This window comes from Chelonia mydas, chromosome 7, assembly GCF_015237465.2.
Source record: "Chelonia mydas isolate rCheMyd1 chromosome 7, rCheMyd1.pri.v2, whole genome shotgun sequence".
NCBI lineage: Eukaryota > Metazoa > Chordata > Testudines > Cheloniidae > Chelonia > Chelonia mydas.
The window spans coordinates 117,204,256-117,225,764 of NC_057853.1; the positions used below are offsets into that span (position 1 = coordinate 117,204,256).

A 21,509-nucleotide genomic window follows, 5' to 3' on the forward strand; every position below is an offset into this window, starting at 1 on the left:
AGGAGTGTCCTACCAGCCCAGCTATGATCAGATGCCAGGATGAGCATAGCCAGAGCCAATCAGTGCTGCAGTCAAACCCCAGCAAACAAGATGCTGTTCAGAGCCAAGGAAGCCACTTGACACCACCAGTCTGCATCATAGCCTCAGACCATCGTAGAAATGCACGGCTGCAAGGGACCTCAAGAGGTCATCTACTTACTCCATCCCCCTGCAGTGAGGCAGGACCAAGTAAACCTAAACCATCCATGGCAGGTGTTTGTCTAATCTGTTCTTTAAAAACTCCAGTGACAGAGATTCCACCATCTCCCTAGGTAACCTGATCCCACCTTTAACTATCCTTATAGTTAGAAAGGATTTTCATAATATCTAACCTAGCTCTCCCTTGCTGCAGATTAAGCGGATAACTTCTCATCCTACCTTCAGTGGACATGGAGAACGACTGACCACTATCATCTCTAAAACAGCCCTTAACATGTTTGAAGATTGTTCCCAGCCCACCCCCCTCAGGTTTCTTTTCTCAAGACTAAATATGCCCAGTTTAACCTTTCCTCAAAGGTCAGGTTTTGATGACAGCATAAAGTGAGGCCCAAGAGCCATTTTTGCCTTCCATGCTGTCTGGACACTGCCCAGCTGAAGCACTGGTTCTCAGAACTCTGAATGCTGTTTAAACAATTGCTGTCTCCTTGGGTTGCTAAGTCCCTTTCAGGGGACAGTTTTCTGATGTACAGGCACCTCAGTAGACTGTAATGTTTACTCTGGTTAATTTAAAGGGACCAGATGTCCCGATATTAGAGGCTTTGTCTTATATAGGCAACTATTACCCACTCCCAGTCCCGATTGGTCACACTTGCTATCTGGTCACCCTAGGTTAGTTACCAGTGTCTTTTTTTCTGACTCTTGCCAACTTTTAGAGCTGTTCGGAAACATTTTGTCTAAACAGTTTTCCACTGGAAAATGCCATTCTGACAAAATGAAAATTTTTCACACAGAAGGTAGTCAAAATTGATACGGTTTTGTGGAAGACATCTGGAAAGAGGATTTTGATTTCCCATTTCGAAACAACTTTTCATTTCAAATTTTTATATTCAAAGTTTAACAAAGAAGGGTCAAAAATTAAAATGTAATGTTCTGAATGAATTTTGTTTTGAATTTCATCTCACCAAAAAAAACCCTTTCAAAATGTTGGTATTTTGGCTCAATTTTAGGTTGATTTTTTTTTTTTAAATCTCAGTTTTTTGTGGGATGGAAAATTGTTTTCTAATCAGCTCTACCTACTATGAAACACTGAGATTCAACCAGCAACCGAATGATGGGGAGCAGCTCATTCAGTCCCCAGCCTACCTGAGCCATCTAGCATACCTGAAAAAGACCCTAGGGTCTGAGTCTGATCTCACCAGCTTTTCATTGTCACTGTCTGGAGGAATTATTTCGGATTTACCCCGGTGTCAGTGAGATCACAACCAAGCTCCTGGATCTTGGCTTCACCAAATTATGGTTCTGTCTAGGCAAATTTTCGAGGACAACACTGAGGAGATAGTACAGGTGCTGCAGTTTCATAATGAAGAACGAACTCCAAAAAACTGGCAAGGCAAGCCCTGGACCATCAGCAACTTTAGTGCTTCAGAACAATTATCCCCATGTATAGAACCGTGAGGGTGCTGATCGCACTATCCTATGAGGGGAAGAAGATTTAGAGGGAGTGCCCCGATAGGGCTCACAGGGCCTGGGTTAGCCCTGAGGGAAGGGCTAGGCCGAAAACAAGCAGTCTTAGGGCCGTGGCAGCAGGAAGCCACCAGAAGTGCTTCCACTGTCACACCAAGGGCCGCATAAGGAGGCACGGGCCCCTGAGGCAGAAAGAGGGAGTGCCAGAAAAACAGGCTCAGTCGGGGACTAGCCACCAGAAAGGGTAGTGCAGGCCAAGGTCCCCAGAGAGAAGGCGGCTGGGGCAGAGAGGCCCCACCTTAACCAGGGAACCCACCCTAGTGCCAGGGGGGCCATGGTGGAAACCCAAACTGAGAAGCAAACCCACATAGGACTGGAGCAGTATACAGTGAGGATCAAGACCGTGGAAGAGGGAAGCAGGTTGCTCCAGTTGGTGGAGAGCCTGCGATAGGAAAGAAATTCCCTGAGGGCCCAGCTGCGAGGAGCACAAGGGCGATAGGGGATTTCTCCCTCCCCGCCCCTCGAGAGCATTCTTAAGGGGGAGGGTGTGTAGTGGGCTGGCTGCCCCACTCCGATACTAGATGGGGCTTCAGCAGGCCAGAGAGGCTGTGCGGATGGGCAGCCAATCAGAGAAGGCCTGCTAGAGAGCCAATCAGAGGCTGAGTAAGAGGCAGCCAATCAGGGCCAGGCTCAGCCCTATATAAAGGCTGCCCAGGAAGGGAGCAGGAGTCTCTCCCAGGCCTTCAGAGGGTGAAGGTCTGTCTCCTGTGTGAGGGGACTAGCACCAGGGACAGGCGAGGGAAGCAGAAGGGAACTCCAGACTGGTATCTGCCAGGCTGCAGGCCCTGAGGGAAGGGCCTAGGCGATGCGAAGGGGAAGTGGCCCAGGGAGGAGAGGTGGATAAGGGGAGAGAAGGAGGGCAGGAAGGCTGCCGCCAAAGTAGACCCAGAGTAGAGGGCAGGCCCCCCTTGCACATACACACAGCCACTGGATGTGGCAATAGTGGACTGCACCAGAACCCTAGCACAAGGGGTTAGACTTTGGGGTGTGGGTGGCTGCTGTGGCTGGGTGAAGTGAAAGACTGCTGATAAACCCCCTTCTCCCCCCCGGAAGGGGGTGAGCAAGGACTAAGGGGCACTGCTGGAGGGCAGTATCTTAAAGAGGACGCCACAAGAAGGGAGCAACGTGGGTCCAGGTGCCAAGGGAGGGCGAGAGATGGATGGGACACCACCAGTGGAGGGCACTCCACATTGGACTGAGCTAATTCCCTGATGAGCCAGCAGGGGGCACTGCAGTGGTGAGTCCCAACCCCATCACAGTGCTAAACAGAAATCCTGAGACAACACTTTTCCCATCCCCTGCTCCAAGAAATCCACCATTAGCAATAGTTTATATGTGTTAACAGCCTCTACTCAAGGCCAGCATGATGAATGATTTTTAAAAGGAATGATTTTTTTAAAAATCTGCCTGCTTTTTTTTTTTTTTTTTTTTAAGAACCCCAGGAATTATACTCTGATTTCTTATTAGGCACCTGGTGGGCGAAGGTGGCATCCCCAAGAACCCTTCCCTGTGAATCTCGGAGTGTCTGGAGGCCCTTGACTGGCACTGTGTGCAGCAGGAAACGCTGCCTGTCTCCACACAGAGCACTGACCTACACGGTGACTTTGAGGCAGCTTTTCAACATTTAAGGTTTTGCTTTAACAAAGGAACGGTTTCGACACAACCCACTAGGAAAAGACATCGGGCAGCAAAGCGGCTCCCAAACCATGGTGCCTGGAGAGCTGAATGGTCACCTGGGGCTGACCGTGCTTGTTTTCAGCTAGCTGAGCAGAACCCCTGGGTGGGGGGAGGTGCAATGGAGAGCAACCCTGCCTAGCACAGTTGCAATTTATCCATGGGATAAAAACCACTTATTAAAACACAATTACATATACATGAGCTGCTTGCCTAATCTGACGTGGCCACGTAAGCAATGGCCGTAGCTGTCAATGGGCTGTTAATCTGTTGTAGATGCGGGGGGGGGGGGTCCCACACAACAATCTCATTCTCATTTTATGCTTGACACTATACAAAGTTTTCGCAAAAAGAAAAGGAGGACTTGTGGCACCTCAGAGACTAACAAATTTAGGTGCCACAAGTCCTCCTTTTCTTTTTGCGAATACAGACTAACACGGCTGCTACTCTGAAACGTATAAAAGGTTTGACAACCTCCAGCAGACTCTACATTACGTGCTGGATCGATGGGCAGCAATCAAGCCAGCGGGGGTCGATTTATCGCATCTAGTCTAGATGCGATGGATCAACTGCCAAGCACTTGCCCGTCGACTCCGGTACTCCACCAGGGCGAGAGGCGCAGGTGGAATTGACGGGAGAGTGTCAGCCATCGACTTACCGCAGTGAAGACACTGCGGTAAGTAGATCTAAGTATGTAGACTTCAGCTACGTTATTCACGCCCCCAGTGTAGACCAGGCCTCAGATGAGCACAGGTTTAGGAGCCAGGAACTTCTGAAGTTTAAGCCCAGCTCTGACAATAACTGGCTGCGTGGCTTGGGACAAATTGCTTAGACCTCAGTTCTGCAACGCATTTAAGCACATATTTATTTCCCCTAATAAAGCACTTAAGCACATGCTTAAGCCCCATTAAAGCCAATGGACTAAAACGTGGCCTTAAATGCTTGGCTGAATCAGGGCCTTAAACCTATTCACGCTTCACTTTCCCCTGGGTAAAACGGAAACAACGCTCACTTACATTATAGCCCCGTGAACAGCATAATCCAGTTGGATTTAGAGTGCAGCACAATATTTGTACTTCAAAAATATGGAGAAACAGGTAATATTATAAATGTGACACTGGCAGTCCAGCTCACCTGTGGGTTGGTATAGTTAAAATACATATTGGTGTTAAGAATAGGTCGTGTTTAGACGCTATGGAATGCTTGTAGGATGCAGCATGTGTGCACCATGAGTGCAGGGGACTGGACTAGATGACCTCTTGAGGTCCCTTCCAGTCCTATGATTCTATGTATTAATCCTGCTTATAATATCTGTATCCCATGCTAGAAAGGAAATACTTAAGTGTTTGTTCTGAATTTATGTAACTCAAAAACCTTGGGGGGGGGGGGGGGGGGGGGACTAAAACTTCACCAAATGCTAGATGCCTACAGAAGGTGTTATCTCCTGCCCATTAGGAAGGGCTATTGAATCCAAATGGGCCATTGTGGAACACAGACTTTGTCAGTTACTCTCCACACTCACCCACAAAGAATTTATATGCAAAAGGCTTGTCCCATCACCTTGGACTCTAGGGAGGAGAGGATAAAAATCCCTGACCAGAAGGATTTGGGGTCCTTCGATGTTGTTTGGACTCTAAGAGGCAAACATTCCTAAACAGAAGCAGGAGAATAGAGCTAGTATATTTCAGAAGCTCTATCACCCTCTGAAACATAAGACTGCAACTCATTTGGGTGTGTACGTTTATCAGTTTTAACCTTGGAAATAACTCCTCTTTTTCCTGGTTAATAAGCCTTTACTTGGTTTATTACAGCATTGACTTCACGTGTGGTCTTTGGTGTGAGATCTAAGGTGCAAAATGACCTGTGACAACACTTTTTTAAAATGTTTATTAGACACTTTTGAGGAACAGGGCTGAAAGGAAGAGGAGAGCAAAACCTGCTCCAGTTTTAAGTTGAACCCAACCACGTACCATTCTGCTAGTAGATGCAATATGGCAGTGAAACGGACCGGTCTAGTTTCAGTGTCCCAGGCTCATTATCAGTGAAATGCAAAAAAACCTAAATAGCATGACCAGTGCAAAGTAAAAAAGGCTTTTAAAATATGGTCACTCTTTCAAACCTAAGGTGCTATTAGTGGCAAGGAGGTGAAATTATTTAGATTACATATGGTGAGTCATTAGGATACCATTTACACCAGTGTGAATTGGGACCCAGTGGAGCAACACCAGGGCAAAACCATTACAAGAGACACTGGATTCTGGCCTGTGAGTCTCATCCTGACAGCATCCCTTTAAAGGGAAACGCAGCTGTGCTGGCATCCGTTTCCCCTCTGTCTACAGTTCATGGTAGGATCAATTACTTAACCAGTGGTCTAAAACTTCAGTTAATCCAGCAGGAATTTATGCAGCCTGGCAGGTGCAGATGACCCGTTCAACTCCATTGATCCAAATAAGTAGGACAGAATTCTCCGAATACCACCATGCCCAATCTTTGCATGTGAGAGCTCTCCTGAACGGAGCATGCCCCAGACTTCAGCACCGCTGACCCCACCGTCACATTCCTCCACCTCAGCTCCTGGCTGGGATTCAACTCCAGGTGCTCAAGGAACTGATGTGAAATGTTACCTAGGAATAAGGAGCATCAGATTCCCCGGTGGTTGTCGCCACCTTGATTTGGGGTTGGGATTTGTTTGATTAGACGCATTCATCATTTCCTACCTAGTCCCTTCCCCACCCCTGGTAGGAGCTGGCAAAGCCCAAGTGCTCAAGGAAAATGAGCCAGCACAAGTCAAGCTCAAGCATCACCCTGGAGGGAGAATGTTTAAATACATAATTAACCTGAAATCTCTGTCGGCTTCCTCAGGGCCTCTCCATGAGAATTCCCAATCCACTGAGGAGCTTGTGGAAGGGAAACTGCCACCTGTCCTGTGCCCACCAAGGAGAAAATGAGCAAACTTGACTGGTATCCTGCCCAGTGGAGACTCAGACACACCCCAATATCAGAGAAACAGAAAATACCAGCGGGGAAGTGTGACACTACACCCCATATTCTTCATAGAAATATTGTTAGAATGTGATTATAGCGTAACTATGATAAGTTTTATGCAAGATAAGGCATGTGAGATATCATTGGAAAGATTATGATTTGCTGAATAGTTATCCTATTTGTAAGCATATATCATTTTTGTACCTAAAGTTAGGAATATTGACTATACATCTGTATTACAAAAGTGTTTGCACCTGGGGAACACCCACCAGACCGAATGCAATCAGTCTGGCTGGCTGGCAACAAGTCAATAGACCATTAGGGAGAACAACAGGTCTTTGAAGAGGCTAATCTCCCACTTTCCTGGGATGCTACACATGGCCTTTGACTCATGGCTGCTTTGATACTGCAGGGTCATGTGATATGTCACCTGGTATTGGACTCTATGATAGAATACCAGTATTTTTCCATGTGGGGGAGGGGGGAAGAGAAGAGGGAGGAGGAACCATACTGGAAAACAAAGGATTCCCACCATATCTAAAACCTATTTAAGACAGGTAAGTGACATAATGAGCGGTCGTTCCTCACTGAATCCCCACCCAGGATGGCTGCTTGGAACTTATGAGAAACAAAGACAAATATGGGGAGAAGGATTGAGCCCAGGCTGGGAAGATGTCTGGACTGTGAAAAATACCTGGAGTTTTAAGCTGCAAGCAAGAGCAGCTTGCCTTCAAGAACCTCTGCAATCTGCCTAAAAAAACATTTAGGATGAGAAATTGCTAGTTATAACCACTTCTTTAGTGTATTAAGCTTAGCTTATGTCAAATATAAAGGGAAGGGTAAACACCTTTAAATCCCTCCTGGCCAGAGCAAAAACCCTTTCACCTGTAAAGGGTTAAGAAGCTAAGACAAACTCACTGGCACCTGACCAAAATGGCCAATGAGGAGACAAGATACTTTCAAAGCTGGGGGGAGAAAACAAAGCCTCTCTCTCCGTCTGTGTTGCTTTTTGCTGGGACCAGCACAGGAATGCAGGTCAGAACTCCTGTAAAAAGTCAGTAAGCAATCTAGTTAGATATGCATTCGATTCTGTTTTGTTTAAATGGCTGATAAAATAAGTTGTGCTGAATGGAATGTAGATTCCTGTTTGTGTCTTTTTGTAACTTAAGGTTTCGCCTAGAGGGATTCTCTATGTTTTGAATCTGATTACCCTGTAAGGTATTTCCCTTCCTGATTTTACAGAGGTGATTCTTTTACTTTTTCTTCAATTAAAATTCTTCTTTTAAGAACCTGATTGCTTTTTCATTGTTCTTAAGATCCAAGGGTTTGGGTCTGTTCACCTATGCAAATTGGTGAGAATTTTATCAAGCCTTCCCAAGGAAAGGGGGTTTGTGGGGATTTTTGGGGGGGGGGGAAGAAGTTTCCAAGCAGGGTCTTTCCCTCTTATTTTTGTTAGACGCTTGGTGGTGGCAGCAATAAAATCCAGGGACAAAAATAGTTTGTCCCTTGGGGAAGTTTTAACCTCAGCTGGTAAAAATAAGCTTAGGGGGGTTTTCATGCAGGTCCCCACATCTGTACCCTAGATTTCAGAGTGGGAAAGGAACCTTGACAGCTTATGTGTTTGTTTCATTTGCTAGGTAATTGTTTGCTATCCTTTATATTCACTTAAAGTCTGTCTTTTGTAGCTAATTAACTTGTTTTCTCTAAAATCAGTTTCTTGAATTCATAACGGGGGGACAAAAGGCTATGCAGGTCTTCCTCCACATTGAGGGAGGGAGCAAATTTCATGAGCTTATGCTGCACAGTTCTCTGTGCAAGACTAGACAATTGTGGGTTTGCACTCCAGAGGGGTGTGTGCATTCAAGTACTGGGTAGCTCCTTAGCTGAGTCTTCCCGTGCAGAGCTGACTTCAGTGTCTGTGTGTTTCTGCAGTTGGGTGTGTCCCTACCGGTGTGTGCTGGAGGAGGTTTGAGGGCCTGGCTCAGCAGGACAGTGTAAGGGAGCCCAGGCTGGTGGAACAGGCAGGCTCAGTGGTACCCCGTTATCAGGTGATGCCCCAGAGTGAGGGGAAACCCATCACAGGAAGGATCCCAGCCATCTGATCCTAACAGATCTCTCTCATCTTTGGTCCATGGGAGAGTGCGGGGGGAGTGGGGACTGCACAGTGTTGCTGGTAATGTGCTGCCTTCAAACTCGGTGCACGTGAACAAGAATCTCCACAGTTACATGTGATTATTATTTGCAGAGCTGGTGCTAGGCGTAAGCATACTAAACAATTGCTTAGGGCTCCAAGAAGCTCAAGGGGGCCCTCATTCACTTATTATGTGGGGGAAATATTCCTCTTAGGGCCCCCAATGGGCTAGCACTGCCTCTGATTATTTGTAATTCAGTAGCACTTAAGAGTTCCCCACCAGGGATCTGAGTTAAGCACTGCATACACATATAAAGAAATGACAAGCCCTGCCCCAAAGAGCTTACAATTAGTTATTTCCTTCTACTTATAGCCCTAAATGCCAATGCTATCCAGAGACCTGCTCGCACTGGCCATCCCCAGGCAAGCCTTTGGCTCACATGAGCCAAGGCTGTCGCATCAGACCCCAGCTAATCAAATTATTTTGCACTTCTCTACCCTCTTTACTCCCTCTCCTCCCCCCCATTTCTTGTCATCTTCCTTGGTTCAACTGCATATTGTATTCCCATTGGCCAAAATTTAAATAAGATAGAGGAGCCAGAGAGACACAAGGACCAGATTCTTCTCAGCTGCACGGGTATCACTAGGGGTAAAAGTTAACTCACTAGCAGTCACTATTATATAGCCTAGAACTAGCCATATATTTTATAATGGATTTCTACACATCTTTAAAATAAAAGACACACACAGAGAGAGACTTTATTGCTGATAAGCTGCTTACCTTCTAGTAGTCACCAAAACATCACCCCTCTCACCACCTGAAAAGGCAGGTTTCTCCATTTGTCACACAAGAATGAACAAGGACAATCTTAAATTAAGATAGACCAGAGTAAATTTGGGGCCTGGAACAAAGTGATCCATGGTACATGAAAATTGGAAGTGTGACACTGGCAGCTATCGTGACTTGATTAAAGCAGCAGAGTGTCCAATGAAGGCTGATGAAAAGACAGCCTTGAAAACAATCAAGTCAACTGGATCCTGCTCCATGCTGGTCTTTTAATTGTATGTATTTATTTTAATCTTTTGGAGGCTGGGTGGACGTTTTGGGACAGATCATCAAGTGCTCCACACCAAACAGTCGGGAGAGCGTTTCAGAACAGCTCAGCAGCCCCTACTGTAAAAGCGTGGCCAGAACTGTTACAAAAGTTCAGCACCCAATGTCTGAGCTCTTCCACAACTATGGACTTATCTACACAGGAAAGTTATACTGGTCTAACTGGTATAATTATACTGGTATTGTTAAGCTGTTCTAGTTATACTGGTATAACGCCAAGTGTGAACACTCTTATTTCAGAGCCAGAGTGGCTTTTGGGGGTTAACTTAAACCCCTTCCAAAGTGACATGAATTAATCAGAATAAGAGTGTCCAGATGGGGAGTATAATAGGGCAGGGGAGGCTAAACCGCCTCAATCCCAGACCGTAGCCCCACCCAAACTCTGCCCCAAGGCCCCACCCTCACTCCCCCAAAGCCAGCAGAGGCTCAGCTGGAGTGGGCAGGCCGGTGCTTTGGCCAGCCAGGGCAGGCTCCTCCAGCTGTGGGCGGGGGACCCCCCTCAGGGCTCCAGCAGGCAAAGGGGGAGGTAGAAGGAGCAGGGCCGGGGGCTAGCCTCATCAAAGTGGGGGGTTTCATGCACTGCCCATGGTCACAGGGTGCTCTACTCACCACTGGGTGGCACCACCTTCTGGCCACATTCAGGAATTAGCCAGGTGAATACCTCTTCCTGTGGTTGAACTCCATCAGTGAGAACTCAACTGCTCCTGCTTCGTGCCTTGGCTCTCCAGTCAGGCCCTGTATTCCTCCCCTTCCAGGGTATCAAAGTTTTTCCTTACCAGTAAGCTCAGGCAGTCTTCTTGTTCACTGCCCCAACGGTGCTACTTCCCCAGCGGCTGGTAGGGGAACCCAGGTGGGACTTCTACTCCAGGCTCCAGCTCAGGAACCCTCTAATCAGGAGCCAAATCTGCACCATCCTAACCCTTATTGCTGTATCCCTGGGCTACTTTGTCTTCTCTCATCCTGAAAGTGATTGCAGCCTCATTCTCTGAAGCCCTTAGCTACTCTCAGCTACTGACCTTTATACAAACCCCTCCTGTTCCTGCCCAGCTAAACCTCATCCCTAATTAGTCCTTGCTCCCTGGCTCATCCTCCAGGTGCAGTCCAGGCAGTTAATTGGCCCACCTGGCCACCTTAACCCCTTCAGGCCTTGGGTGGGGCGCACAACCCATCACAGGGAGTTATACCGGTATAACTAGAGTGGTTTAAATTCACACCTTAGCTCACAGCAGCATAATGTTCCCTTGTAGACAAGCCCTTTGAGTTCTTTTGAAAAACTGGCCCCAACACTGAGTGGTGAAGCTTCTGGCCTGTCGCTCAATCTAAGGCCTGGTGTACTTTAGGAAATTAGGTGACTATAACTATGTCGCTCAGGGGTGTGAAAAATCCACACCCCTGAGTGATGCTGTTAAACAAACCTAGCGCCCTGTGTAGGCAGCACCCATCAACAGGAGAATTCTCCCATTGACCTAGTTACTGCAGAGTACCTAGGCTGATGCCAGAGCTCCTCCCGTTAGCATAGGTAGCGTCTTCACGGAAGCACTACAGCATTTTAGGTGCAGACAAGCCCTAAGTGCTCATAGGGCCTTCATCAGCACAGCACTCCTGAGAGGTAGGGAAGGATCTGTAAAATGGGGATAACGCAGGGAAGGTGTCGCTGAGCTAGAAAGTGAACTCAGGTCTTCCCAAGTCTCAGGCCAGTGCCCTATTCGCTTGCACACCCTTCCAATCCTATAGATGGGGTGGGGGGATTATTAGGCCAGGGCACTGGGAAGCAGACCTTAGGTGATCTATTCTTGCCATCGACTTGCTGTATGTCCATGGGCAAACCACTTACAGCTAGAGTCTGCCCTGCGTGCTGGGTGTGAAGTCAGTCCACATTCCTCTGGGGATGAAAAAGCCAGCGCAGCAGCTCCATCACCTTTGGAGAGGCTCCAGTCTGTCAGCCAGATGGTAGGGAGGGGGCAGAGTCCCCCACACCTTCCCTTTTCAGACAGCAGGCACACAGAGAGGGGCATGCTAGAAGGGAGCAGGTACAGTGCTCCCCAGTGGATTCTGTCCAGCCCCGGCACAAAGATACAAGAAATAAGGAAGTTCTTCGCACTGCCTCTCCAGCCCTTGTGCCCAGAGACAATCTGACCTTTGAGCCCCGCATTGCCTCAGTTGGCCAGTCACATGGGCGCAATGATACCTCCCTACGTCAAAGGACTGTTGTGAGGCTGGATCAGTCGACATTCACCCAGCACCTGGAGTGGAAACACACACACTGCCTGTGGGGAAAAGCCTCACAAATTATTTTGTGGGCTCACAAAACCAGTTTGAGTCCATTCAACTTTATTTCCTGTAACTTAATCCCCTGGGATTTCCATGTGCCCACGGAATTTCCATTACTTTCAAAATCACTAGCTAACAAGCATCCTGTTTAGAGGAACCCCCTATTGGCTCAATTCTCATACAAGTAGGTGACCCCTCTACTGTGAGTATGTTTCCTCTGGACGCTCTGCTTTCTACCTACCTGCTCCCTTTTCCACAGTCTCTCTGCATATGTTTCTTAGGCCTTGTCCAAACCAGAAAATGGCACCCATTTAACTAACTTGATTTGAAAAGTGATTTAGCTGAAAGGATGCCAGCCTCTGACGCAGATGCACTTACATCAGTTTTAAGTCAGGGGTTCGCACCAATTTAACTAGATCAATTTTAAAATTATTTTAGTTGACGCAGTGCAACTTTCTAGTACAGACAGTCTTATTCTGCCCACTCTTGGTTCCACTTTTCATCCTAGCTTTCCCCTCCTTCCTTCTCCCCTTTTCACTCAATCTCTTGTAAGTGGAACACAAGCTCAAAACTTGAGTGAGTTTAAAACTGTATTAGAATAAGCTATATTTTTCTGGGAAGTAGTGAGGATCAGTGGGTAAGGAACTGGTGTGGGAGACCTGGGTTCTGTTGCTGGCTCTGCCATTGGCCAGTGAGGTGAGGCTTGGGCAAGTCACTTTGCCACAGTTTGCCTGTTTCCCCATCTGTAAAATGGGGGAAAATGCCACTGACTTTCCTTTGTAAAGAGTTTTGAGATCTGTGGATGAAAAGGACCATAAAAGAGCTAAATTTTATTTCTGCAGTATTTTCTGTCACCTCTAAAGTGCTGGATTGGCAGCCAAGATCAACCGGGAGTGGTTCAAAGGGACCTCACCCCCGCATTAGAGGCACCCTTTGTGAAGTGTGCCTTTAAATGTTTATCTTTGTGTTCAAAGAGCCCCACAAAAACCCCTTCGGTGCATGTGGCAAGCATGGGTACAAATTACAATGGTTCCTCGGTGCTTTCGCTGTTGCTTAAAGCCCTGCTGGAGCCTCCCTTCAGACACAGCTGATGTCAAGTGGCCAGTTCCATCCGTTGCTTTCTTTTCCCTTAGGCAATGAGATGTTCCAAGGGCTCCACCATGTATGAGCATTAGCGACCGCGCAGCACTGTTTCCAAGAGTAATACGATAATGCTTTATATTCATACAGCCCCTTCCATCTGACACTCTCACATTGCTTTACAAACAATACGAAACTAATTCATTTCAGTCTGGCAAGAGCCCTGTAAGGGAGGGAATTATCATCCTTTTGCAGAGGGGGAACTGGGCCACCAGAGACGGAGTGACTGGACTTGAACGCAGATCTCCCACTGCCCACACCAGTGTTTTAACCACAAGGGCCCAGCCTCAGTTAGTAGTATTATTCCCCTGGTTGAATTACAATGAGGTAATGAGCTTCTGCCTCCCCAGATTCCCTCTGCAGTTTCAAGTGGATGTGAGTAATTCCAGTCTTAGTCCTTGATCCCATCCCAACCCCCACCCTGGCCTGGTCTACACTGGCAATGGCATGTAGGGTATGGGTAGCTACTTGCCACAGTGAAAGGCAGGCTGTGTCCACACTGCTGCGTGTAATCACATGTGCCAGTGAACGGCAGCAGGGAAAGGCTCTGGCAACAAGAGCAGCTGGAGTCTCTCCCCCTGGTGGTCAAAGGCTTCGGCAGCAGGGAAGCAGCGGGAAACTACCCTGCTAAAAATAGCGGTGTGGATGGGAGATGATCCACTTGGGTGCACAGTGAGCCATGTAAGGTACGTATCCTATAGACCTACGCAGTGCCTTACCATCTACACTGCTATTTATACCCGTGCTAGGGGGGCGGGCAGCATCCGTACTCAACATGCCGCTGCCAGTGTAGACCTGCCCTCAGAGGGAAGGGGAGCGGAATGCTACAGACAGGAGAGGCTTTTGTAAGGACCCCATCTTGGCCAGCACACTGGGGATTGAACCAGAGTCCTCCAGAGCTAAAAGCGTGAGTAGCTACAGCGTGAGCTGAAGTCCCCTGACTCCTAGGCTGTGTGGACCAGGCACAGAGGCAGACCTATAACACACACTCACCAGTGGGTTACACTTGCACAGAAGAGGGGCTAGACCAGGAGTGATGGGAAGTGCAGAGGAAGTGACCAGCAGTGACACTCAGCAAAGAAGCGAGGGTGAAGGTTAAGAATCTTTCTGCCTGCCGGGAAGAGACAAAGGAGTACATTTCAGGGAGCCAGGAGAGTATGTGGGTCAGAGGGTCCTCACTTGATTGATAGCAGAGGGAGGAGGGTTACAGGCTGGCATGAAGGAGTGAGAATGAGCTGACTTCACTGCTCCAGTCTAGGACTGGGAGATTTGCCTCCCCTGCTCCAAGAGTTAACCGCATCCCTTTTCCAATCCAATCACAGGCAGCTGCTGTGGAGATGCTAGGGATTTTGCAGGCAGAGGTTCAGGCTGGAGGTGAGAGTTGTGGTCAGCAGCAGCCTATGAGCCGCCCAAGCAACCAAGATCCTATCTCCAGGCTCAGGCAGTAATTAAAGAGAAACCAAAGGGGAAAAGAGAGCAGAAGCAACAGTAGAATGGGTCCTAGATGGAAGCATAAAGCATTCGATTATGGTGTGGGCTAAGACTATTCACCTCACTGTGTAAAGGAAGCCTCTTACAGCTGGAGTTGCACTGAGTCAACGATGCCAAGTGAATTTCCAGTATTAATATTTTAGCAACATCCATCTTCCATAATGTATTTTACAGCCCCCTCTGGCCCCCTCCCCATTTGTGCAGCATTTCACTTTATTTTATTAAATGTCCACACTCCCTCTAGTGTTAGACTCCCCACTGGATGTGCTTTGAAGCTGCAGAACCCGAGATCTCTCATTTCCAAAGCTTTTGCCCCGAGGTTATATGGGGTCATGTTAGAGCTAATTAAGAGCAATGCTATTTTGGGCAACGAAGCTCTGTGATGCTTTTCAGATCTGTCCGGCTGGTGTTTCTGTTTCATATCAAGGGATAAAGGAGAAAACACCCGCAACACTCTTTGGATGTTACTGACCAGGATCATGCTCCAGTTGATTTCAATGGGAGAAGTATCGTGTCCTCAGCCATTTCCGACTAAAAAATTACAAGTGCTGCAATTATTTAACTTCTGCTTTTCTTGGATTCCTTTGTATTCTGGGAGTTTGTTGGCCTATTAAACGGGGAATTGCCCCTAACTTTAGCGTGAACCATTCATCATAGTGATATTTAGCACCCACAGCACCCTTTGGACCCGTGTTACAAACATTAGCCAATTAATTAATCCTCACATTATCCCTGACTATAATATTAATATCCCCCTTTTTCTAGATGGGGAAACTGAAGCAGAAAGAAAGGCTGGGATTTTCAAAAGAACCGAAGGGAGTTAGGGTTTGGGTACTTATGTCCCTGGAATATCCTCAGCAAATCCCAGATTCAAAGTCAGTGCCTGCATTAGATCCCAGCGACCGGGTTCCCAGTTCTCTGATCAAGCCACTATAATTTCATTATTCCCTGGTAGACTAGTGCATTAAGGTAAAGTGTGGTTCAGTATTTTATTAAAGGGATGCTATCAAACCTTTAAAAGCAAATGTTAAAGCAGGGCCCTGACATGCTATGATCCCACACACGTGATCCTGTGACACTGCAGGAGAACCAGAAAGTAAAAGGGACTCTAAACTAAATGTGAGACTGACCAGGCTAGTTTCACCATCCCAGCTGAAAAAGTAATCAATCGGATAAAATCATGACAAGTAAAATAGACAACATAGACAAGGATTATTTTAAAATCACAGTTATGTAATCACATCCTCTTTGTACAGGTTCTCTGCATGTATTTTTCTTCCCTATTGCACTGTTTGTTTTTGCAACACTAAAGCCATAAAGCAAAACAAAATCTAACTACTGTGAGAGGATTTTCTTTTTATTAAAATCATCTCTCCGATGTATCCAATTGTTATTTGGTTGATCTGTGTCAGCGACAGGGAACCTAATGCCAGAAGATGCTGAACCAGCTGTCAGTTTGGGACCTCGAGTGGCGATTTGGACTTTGTGAAAGTCAGAGTCAGCTCTGGTGGGATGGGAGCATATTAGAAGAGAGATCCTGGACAGGGAAGAGGAGTAAAAGGGGAGAATGCCATACACCCTTACAGTGCTGTTCATCAGCTGATTACCTGACATGGGAGTTGAGCACACTCAGTACTCGCGGGATCGGCGCTCTAAGTAATTAATAACGTAGGGCCAAATTCTCATGTCTCCAGCAAAGCTAAAGTTAAAGGAAAGTGCCGTGCTTGGAAGGGAACAGAATCCTTCCCTACCCACAATATAGGGCACAGGACACCTGTGCAATTTGACCTCAGCTACTACTACTGATATATCCTCTTGCATTCAACCCCTCTGTGGAGTTGCAATCCAGTGGACCTGGAAAGTTCACAAACCCACTGGCCATGTATCCCTTCCCCTGCCCACCCAGGAACCCCTGCAGAGAAAGCCACTGCAGAACTCAGCTGCACAGCCTCCAATGATCCTCGGGTTCTCTCCCTCATCTTCAGCTCCACTGCTATGAACTATCCCAGGCCAGATCCTCAGCCGGTGTAAACTGGCCTAGCTCCAACAACTTCAATGGAGGTACTTCTGCCACATTGTGGATCTGCTACAGTCACAGGATTTGACCCATAATGCTTTCCAACCCACAATCACTGCGAGTTAACTAATCCTGACAACTCAAGGCAGGCCTAACCTGGATCTTTAAACCCAAACACGACTAATTTTAAACCTGACCAGATCCCAACCTGCCCCTACAATTTGGGCTTAGATCTAAAACCAGAACTGGCCTGGTACCAGTTTGAGATCCTTATGCACTTTCTTGTCATTTTACCACCCCCATACCAGAAGCCAACCTCTAGCTTGGCTTCAAACCCAAACCTACTCCAGATCTACTTCCACATGCTACCTCCACTTACAACAGACACTTCCATCCCCCATTTTACAGATGAGTCAGCTGAGACACAAAGATCTTACATGGCTGGATCCTGCAAATCTCCCACTGACTGCCAGATTGGGTCCCATGTAATTTACTCGAAGTCATACAATAAGTAACTGGGTAGAGCCAGGATTAAAACTCCGGATCCTTTGTTCCTCATGCTGCATTCTAACCATTAGACTTCAACACTTCCCAGATGTTACTGCAGTATTATTACCCAAAATCTCTACCTATTAATCCAGTTATAATCCTGGTCACTTGATCTGATTTATTTTCCCGTTGCCTGGAATATGGGACATACCTGCCTCCACCTCACTGGCTGGGGAGAACTCCCCTGCCTACCATCCATTCTCTACCCAACTTAAACCAACTTCCAAGTCTTCTTTTCTTGCAAGTAGATGACTCTTCTCCTTAAACACACAGTTGGTTTGGTTTCCATTTAAATTGCTGCAAAATCTTGGGTACAAATCATAGTCCCCATCCTGCATTCCTTGTGCACCCAAAACTTTTGGGCTATACCCTGAAACTTACCGCAACCAGAAAACTGAAAATGACCGGTTCACTCTTCAACCATGGGCTGTGATAGCAGCTGTGGCCTGTGACTTTTAGCAGGGTTGTGGGGCAGGAGCATCTGCAGTCTTGAATGGGTTCAGAGGCAGCACATAAGGAATGCAGCAGCAAACCCCTTAAAGTTTCTTTCCATGAGATATCAATCCAATTTTTCAATGAAACAGCCTGGAGATAAGTAATTGGAAGGAAATATCCTCAGGCTCTTTTCTCATGCCCTGGCAACATAACACAAACCTCAAAAACAATTACACCATGTCAGCATTCCATTTTTAGTTCTCCACCCCCCTTGAAATATTAATTAAAAACTTATTTTTTTCTGGCAAAGTCCCAGAGAATGATTTTTGTGCCAGACTTCATTATTAGGCATGGTAGAGAAGGGAAATGCATTAAGATATTGTGACACAGAAGCTGATTCCAGTAGTGATGAGACTACCATCTATAGCCAAAAACTATTTGAAAAAAAAATCTGGGTAGCACAGCAATTAAAATATCTCCCAAGTGCAGTACAATTAATCTGGTCACTCCGTCACTATCTTGCATGTTATAAGTAAATATTTTAGAATGCAACCCAAGTGGAGCACTTGCCAGCCAAAGCCTGCATTTCCTGACTAAAAATCCTTTCTCAGCAGAGCTATCCATTTGGAATTATAAATATTTCCCTCTCATGTTCTCCCCACCACTTAATGCATTGTTAGGCACCTTAATTAAAAGCCACCTGGCACATATTACAGCCACCGGGCTCCCCCTGCTTGTAATTCACCATTGTGAAGGTGAGCAATATCTCGATGACAAACAATTTGTATGTTAGCAGTTTGGCAATCTCATCAGATTATTGCCAAAGGCATTTGTTAGAGTCACTCCCGAGAAAGGGCTGACAGCAATGCAAGTTTTTATACCACTTTCCTTTCACTGAGTCATTTGTCAGCCCACTGAGCAGGAGGCTTCATTTGCACAAGGAGAGGGAAAGAATTCTGGTGCTTCTGTGTATACACATGATCCAAAGGGGTCTGTTCTCCCCCTGCCTCCAGATCTTTTTGTGGAACTTGCATCTACATGAGCCAGAGAAGACAAAGAATTAAAAGGACTTCTGGGCCATTTACTCCAATCACTTGCAGTTGTTTCCGCTACACTAACCCCCCAAACAGGGCCTGCTACCAGTAAGGACAGCTATATTTTGTGCTATAGCATGAAGTCAGGGTGTCTCAATGGATAATTGATATTTGTAATGTTTTCTGAGAAAAAAAAGAAAAAATACTTTAAAATATTAAGTTTCCAATTCTTCTGTTTGTGAAGAAAACCCCTTCTGAACATGAACTGCTGCAGTGCAGTCTTTGTTAGTCTGCAAACAGAATGAAAAAGTAACTCTAAAGGAGGTGTAAACTGCCACATTCATCTCAGACTGGGTGTTAACTCTGAAACCTAGTGGTGGAAGTCCCAGCAACTATTTCAATTGTGATAATTTCAGGAGAGACATCCACTGAGGTTTAGTTTATTCAGCATGGCCGGTTGGAATAATCTCAAAGGCTCCTCTATAGAACTAAGGTGGCAAGGTTTAAAGACTCAAATCATCAAACTTTCTATGGAACAGTTGAGCTCCCCAGAATAGAACTCTGGGTGGGGCAAGGAGAGTTAGAAAAATCCAGCAGATAAAGTGATTTCCACAGGTAGGAGGAAGTTTGTAGGGAGTGGAAACTCTGGAGCAATGAAAACTCTCAGGCAGATGGGGAGTAGTTAAAAAAAAGAGAGAGAGGGAAAAGATGGAGCGACATAATGAGTTTAAAGGATACAAATACTCAACTAACAACATATCTGTGTCCTGTGTATGTTCCCAGTGGATTTCCTTTAAAATAAAAAGCCTGTGGATTTTCCAAAAACGATCCCAACAGATTTTAGCAAAATTTCTCCTGAGTTTCCAAAAGCCTTTCCAATGAGCTTTTTCTTCCGGTCTACAGCTGCATTACTCATCCCTACAGTGAGGCAGCCTCAGTAACTTCTCTCAATAAATTGTTCTCTAGGCTAACCCAATTTACCGATAGAAGTGTCTGCCTTATGTCCAATGTAAAATCCTCCCTTTTTTTAAGTTCAGTCACTTATGTCACGCCAAGCCACTCTTTATGGATGTGCGTAGAGAGTCTGCAAACCCCCCCTTGCATCAATAATATTTTGCATTTCCACAGCAATTGCCATCACAGGATCTCTGTGTTTTATAAACAGAAATTAATTCTACTCCACAACACCTCTTTTGTGGGAGGTAAGTAGCATGACCCGGATTCCACGGGGAAGGTGAGTCAGAGAAATGTTAATAGTCTTGCCTAAGGTCACACGAGGCAGGGGCAAGAACAAAACCCAGATCTCCTGACTCCCAGCCCTTTACTTCTATCTCAAGGCCACCCTTTCTGAATCATATACATATGCCCTCCTCACTGCCCCAAGACTTCCAGCATAATGATGGGACATGAGTTAATATCCTCCAGGTATTTCTAATTTCCTTTCCTGCGGTTCTACCTCGACTGCCAGTTAAGAAAATATGTGATTCAAGGTTTTAGATTGGGCATCATTGTAGTCTTGGTGATCAGAGATATCATAACCCTTAGCCCTAATCTCAGCCAAACCACTGTTTCATTGTGTGACCTTGGGCAAATTGCTTGACCTCCTCGTACCAGATTCAACCCAACTGGAAAATTGGGTAAACGCAGGACTGCAGTACAATATCAGGCACGGCATCTGCCTCTCCCAGATAATACATGAAAGTACCTCCATACACTGTCAAGTTCAAGCATGTAACTTTCCCTGTAGACTCGCACAATACACTGCCTTAAAAACAAATAATAATGAATGACAAACACAGTATGTATTCTCCAAAAGGGACAGTGAAGAAAACCGAGTCTCTAAGTACCAAACTTCAGATTTGACAAATCATGGCATGAGAACACTATTATTTATTAGCATGCTTGCTTGTCACTCCCACATATACCACTCAGTTATTCTCTTCAATAAATACAGCCACAAAAGTAGCCAAAAGGTTTCCATACACAGTGTCATGACAGAGGCAAAACCTTAGTGAAAAGCCCTGAACAATCTGACAGTCTTTAATTTATTAGCCTTATCAGTGACCTGAATTTAAAACATAAATAAAGCTGCTTTTTTAAATGACACATTTCTACAAAAGAGAGATCTAAGCAAAGGAGATTTTTAAAATCCCTTTCTGAAATGCACCTTGAAAAAACCTTTATTTCCAGAGTGCCTGGAGAATGAGTCCCCTTTGCTAGTTTAATAAGAATTACAAATAACTCTTAGGAATCCATATGCTAGCTCCTTTTCCTGAGTCTCCTTCAATTCAGCACTGAAATGAAAACAAGAAACAGGGCTTATAGACTCTTTTTTTTTCACTACATTCCTCCATACATTTTTAAAGAAGCATACGGACAATGTAATGCTAAAATATACCATATGCAGCTTTCAGTGAATATTTGTTTTCATCTTAAGTGATTGTTGAAATTCATGTCTAGCAAACACAGCTACCTTTAAAAACTGAATAAATCTAGGTAACATCTAGATAGCTGTCAGCATGATTAGGTAAGTAAAAATAAATAACAATGAGATAAAACTTCCATTCAGAAAAGCATAGAGAGATGGCTGAATTGTACATTGCCCAGATAGGCAGGCCCCAAATGATCATTCAACCCCAGGTGTAATACAATTTTCAGATCTGGACATTCCACTTTATACTTCTAATTGTGTCGTGCACATTTCCAATATAGGCAAAACAGTACAAAAGGTATCTTCAAGGCAGCGACGAGCTGTAATGATCAGAATAATGGGCACATTGTCACCCTATATCAGGGTTTCCTGAACCCTTGAAATTATGCCGCTTTCAGGCTTTATGGCGCAGTGGAAATAGTATGTCTTATATCAGGTTAAAATAAAATTGAAATTCCCTTATGGCTGTCCTGGGAGTATTATAAAGCATGGAGCTAGATAGGGTAGCAGTTGCT

General features: G+C 45.8%; 1 protein-coding gene across 1 annotated transcript in view; it reads right to left on the reverse strand.

The window, feature by feature from the left end:
• SORCS3 (sortilin related VPS10 domain containing receptor 3) overlaps positions 1–21,509 on the reverse strand; it is a 501,281-nt gene that overhangs the window by 477,832 nt on the left and 1,940 nt on the right. The window lies entirely within an intron of this gene.